The sequence below is a fragment of the Cupressus sempervirens genome, chromosome 3 (genome assembly GCF_028749045.1).
Source record: "Cupressus sempervirens isolate cs-2001-9-10 chromosome 3, ASM2874904v1, whole genome shotgun sequence".
NCBI classification, from domain to species: domain Eukaryota; kingdom Viridiplantae; phylum Streptophyta; class Pinopsida; order Cupressales; family Cupressaceae; genus Cupressus; species Cupressus sempervirens.
Window position 1 is genome coordinate 484,710,079 of NC_143120.1, and position 5,704 is coordinate 484,715,782.

Genomic DNA, 5,704 nt, shown 5'->3' on the forward strand with positions numbered 1-5,704 from the left:
TAATAATTATTTGGAATAAGAATTGATACATTTTCCTAAATTTTATACATAATTTTTTTACTGATAAAAAATCCTGAAAATTAGGGGTCTAGTTCCCACCACAAAACTATATGGAAATAAACTTGTTTCTCTTTGATCTTAGACAATGTTATAGATAAAATATATAGCTAAAACAATCAAAAATCAAAAATTGGATTTAGACCTATATTTTCTCTTTTATAATGATTCAAATTTCAACTCACCTAAAATTGATAGTTTTTATCTCCCACTACATTTTTCAAAACAAATCTATTCTAACTAGAAGAAAATTTATATATTCTAGAAGAGGACTCTCTCCTCTCGAACATCGTATATTTTTTTTTTTTTTTAAGTTATATGATTTTATATTTTTTCCATTGTCAAAATTGACATCTTTTCTTGTGTTAAAATGCATGCTTCTAGAATTTTTTAATTAAAATATACTATATCTAATTAAAACACTATTAACTCTATATGAGAATATTCTTAATTTTGAGATCTATAAAATGGGTTTTATATGTTTATTAAAAAAAATCTTAAAAAATAGTAAGAGTTATTGAAACACCACTTTTCTGAAATAATTTTATTTCTTTATTAATTGGATATAAACTAGTATAAAACATGCATTTAATGGACATTTCCAATTGGAAAAGTATGAGACCATATATAACTTAGCTAGAATGAATTTATCTAAATCATATGTTTGAACACAAATGATCATTAGATAGAAATACTCAAATTCATTCATTCTGATAAGTCAGCCTAAAAGGTAACACAACTTTATACTTTTATCCAATAATGGAAGATGGTTGCTACAAATATGACTTAATATATGACTTTTCTATTTAGTATGATCCCTTTTTTTAGCAAACAAGTTCAAGCACTTTCATCACACTAGTTTGATATTAATATTATAGTTTAAAAATTAATATCTTATATTCTAAGTTTCTATTTAGTATGATCCATTTTTTTAGCAAACAAGTTCAAGCACTTTCATCACATTGGTTTGATATTAATATTATAGTTTAAAATCAATATCTTATATTATAAGTATTTAAGCATCACATTAGCAGACAATAAGCTTACAAGTAGATAATAGATATAACATATTATTGTCTTGACCATTCCATTTCTTATGTTCTTAACTCTTTATTACTCATTCATACTTTAATTATTTGTATTTCCTTGTAAAGCTTCATAAGGGGAGAGAAAAACTCATAGCCGGTCTCTAATATATAGTCAGTGAACTCATCATAGACTACATACATCACCATTATTAGAAGAAATCAATGTAGAACCCCTCTTTATTTTTTTCAATGGGTGGAAGAGATTTGTATTTTCACTGGAATGGGATTGTAAATATTGCACAAGTGTAGTAGTTTTTTTAATTTGACTTGCTATGCAAATTATGTCCTACTTATTAATTGATGAGCTTAAGGGGCTTTGTAATGAATGGTTCATAAGGCACAATACTTGGTGAAGGTTTTACAAATAGGGTTGCAAGAAGAGTGGGTACAACCATAGAAGAAACTTTATAGTTAAGTGTGCTCAAGCTACAATAGTATTGGGATAGGTGACCTTCTGGGAAGTCATGGTGCTTCACCTCTATGAGTGTCACCTAGATCCAATGAGTGCTAAGTGTTCCATTTATTCTCATGAGAGATGGATTCGTGTTGAATCACTACTCATGAAACATGGATCAATGAGTTTGTCTCAAAAACTACACAGTTAAATCTTGATAGCAATATCACAACTAAAAATCTTGCTCCTAGATCCAATGAGTGCTAAGTGATCCATTTATTCTCATGAGAGATGGGTTTGTGTTGAATCGCTACTCATGAAACATGGGTCAATGAGTTTGACTCAAAAACTACACAGTTAAATTCCTAATAGCAATAACACAACTAAAAATTGTGTTTACACAAAACATGCAGAAAGATTTTAAATTGTTTGATGTATTTAATTTTTTTGATCTACAAGTTTGACTACAATGGTTTTAACAAATTTTAAATACATTTTTCAGGTTAAAGATATAATGCTTTCTATTTGATAAAAGTGTTTGAAATGCATTTATTAATAAATTTCTTTGTTTCTCCATTCGGTATCTTATTTACTATTTAAGAGTCATAGATGGTATGTTGTCAAAAAATCAAACATATATTATCATATTGAATTTTATGGGATGTTTAATATTTATTATTAATATTGATGAGAATATTTATATTAATTTTTTTATCATATCTAATAATTATTTGTTTTTATTTTGATGATAAATTCAGAATTTAATCTTTGATATAAAAAAAAATAAGATTTAGAATTTTGGTAAAAGGCTCCTTCCAGATAAGAGGTTCACAATTTACCATTGTGGTGGTGTAGGCTCTTGTGTATTTTTCATAAAGTTGTTGTACTCCACTTAAAAAATGTAAAAGTTAACAAAAAAATTAAATGATTAAAAACATCTTAAGTAAAAATGACTCTTATCCATAGAAACTAGGATGTATATATATACATGTGTATATATATATATATATATATATATATATATATATACACATGTGTATATATATATATACATGTGTATATATACATATATATACATGTGTATATATACATATATATACATGTGTATATATATATATACACATGTCTATATATATATATATATATATATATATATATATATATATATACATATATATATATATATACATATATATATATACATATACATATATATATATATATATATATACACATGTATATATACATATATATATGTATATATATATATATGTGTGTGTGTGTGTGTGTGTGTGTGTGTGTGTGTGTATGTGTGTTTATATATATACATGTATATGTATCTATATATCTATATCTATATGTATATGTATATATACATGTGTATATGTATGTATGTATGTATGCATGTACATACTAAATTTTCATATATCTTTAGGTATTCATTTCTATGATTAATTAATATAAAAGTAGTAATTTATTTATATTTACAAATTTTATTAATTTAAAATATTTATGATATATATAAGTATGCTATTATATTGTTGTTAATTTTAAATTATGTAGTAATAAAAAAGAAAAGATTATGAAATGAAAAAAGAAAGAAATTAAGGGAGACTTGATATAAGTATTTGAATTAGTAAAAGGGAGAACAAGATTTGAATTTAAGAAGTTTACTTCATTTGATCTCTTCCAAACAATTAAAACCTACTTAGAAAGAAAAACTAATATTCTTCTTATTCCACATACAATACTGAAAATAAAAGACAAAAGAAACAAGTGGACATTCTTTATACAAAGGAAATAAAATTGATCACGATAATATCTTTGAAGGATAGTGCACCCCACAACCAATATACTCTATGCCAACTACATAGGGAAAAAATCAACATTTTGCACCTAGATTGTTTACAATCCTATGGAATATCTTGTGAGATATTTTGAAGGGACTGAGCTTTTTGGAATTTGATTGATCCACAGCATGTAGAATTTCTTATCTACAAAGAACTAATAAAAGGAAGTATCTCTCAAAAGGGTGTTGGAAAGATAAGAATGAAAAAGAAGACAGCAACATGAGACACTGAAATAATGAAGCAATTTACACAAACATATGATATAAAATATGGATTTCAAACCCTAAGTATAATCATAGAATAGCAGCATGTCAAGATTCACAAGAACATGTAATATTAGAAAGGTTAATACACAATTCAGACATGGGTTTTTTCTTCTTCTAAATGTATCAGGATTAGTCAAAGCAAGAAATATACAAAGTATCTTGACAAAAGTTGCAGAGTTGTAAAGCAAAACTTTTGAGCAATGTATGGTAGAAAGATTGCACTTACAATGTCGTTATTTGTACTTTATTTTCCTCTTTCTTTATTCCTTTTCACCCTGACTTTGTAGACTTTCTTATATATATTGTAAACAACAGTACGTACTTGGGCAATTGTGTGAGCTCTTCTCTCAGTGTTTTCATTTAAACAATAGGGAAGTCATGTCGGTGAGTTAGATTTCAGTCATACCCATGTCATAAAATCTAGAGATTTTATATAGTATTTGCTTGGATTGATAAGCAAAATGGGCTAGTTCTAATTTGATTATGGATCAACTGTTTTAAAAGTTTTTAATACTTTTCTTGGGAAGCTTGTTTTTTTTAATTAATGTATTTTGTCTGTCTGGACTTTCAGGCAATCGAAATAGAAGTGCATATGGACTGTGGGGGATGTCAAAGAAAGATACGCAAGGCCTTGTCCAAACTACAAGGTGTATATCCATGAAGACCACCTTTTTGTTTTTTATTCAACTATGTAAAATTTGATTAATACTTTTTCTTAATGTTTCTAAACAATCATGTAGTGTAGTTAATCAAGTTAGTTTGTAGTGTTTTAGGTCATACTTAAATAGTATACACTTGGCTTTTATTTATTTATGACTTTGCTGAATCACAGTTTCATTGGAATTTATGTAGTTATATAGCTGTAAGCATTTTATAGTCTTTAACAATAGGATTCAAATAGCAGACTAAATTCTGATTTATTTAGATAGGTCTTTTCAAATCACATTAATAGATGATCTTATTGGAGAAGTGGTATGGAGTGTTTTTAGTTATATAGCTGTAAGTATTCTATTATCTTTAACAATTGGATTTAAATAGTACACACTAAATCTATTTTATCATCTTTAACAATTGGATTTGAATAGCACACTAAATCTTGATGTATTTAGATGGGTTTCTTTGTGATCACATTATTGGATAGTCTTATTGAAAAAGTGTCAATATAGTACACCAAAATATCTTATATAAAGAGAAATATGATAGTAAATTCACAACTGTGGAATTTAATTTAATACACTAGAAATATGTCATTATTTGGCTATGCAGTGTTGCAAGATTAATGTTTGCTTTGATTTCATGCAGGAGTGGATAGCATAGACATAGACATGGAGCAACAGAAAGTAAGAGTATGTGGGTATGTAGATCAGACGACTGTTTTGGAAGCAGTGAGAAACACTGGTAAAAAGGCAGAGTTGTGGGCATATCCTCATTACTATTACAATTATAATTATGGTAGCGGTGCTACGAGTTATGATTACATGCATCAAACATACAATACTCATGAAATACATAATCAAGTGCAAGTGCAAGATTACTATAATCTTCCTTCTAATAACATGCACCAAACATATAGTCATGAGGTTGCTTCTTCTTCCTCAAATATGATGGCACACAAAGCAACCACCTTGTTCAGTGATGAGAATCCTCATGCATGTTCTATCATGTGAAGCTCTTACAGCAGAACTACAAATGTTTTTCATGTTTTCCAATTATTATCTTTGTGTAATATTTTGTTGAAAGAAAAATCATTTTTATCATCTTTTAAATGTTTTTCAAAGTTATTCTCTTTATTTTGTTCTAATAAATGTATTTAGTTAAAGAAAATATCATATGTTGTCTTTTTTCTTGTAAATTGTTCTACATTATTCAATATCAGCTATTTTCTTGTGCACTTTGATTTTGACTCTTCTTTGATATTGTTTCTGAATTGTTCAGTGTCTTGGTGATCGTTTTCTATTGTATTTTGTTTGTTTAGAGTCTTAGTGATCAAGATAGATCATGAATTGGGGCAATAGTTTCTTATATTGTATTGCTTTTGGTAAATTATTT

General features: G+C 27.0%; 1 pseudogene; it reads left to right on the top strand.

The window, feature by feature from the left end:
* Positions 1 to 4,033: 4,033 nt before the first annotated feature.
* On the top strand, positions 4,034 to 5,322 carry LOC149567280 (heavy metal-associated isoprenylated plant protein 28 pseudogene; annotated as a pseudogene).
* Positions 5,323 to 5,704: the final 382 nt, after the last annotated feature.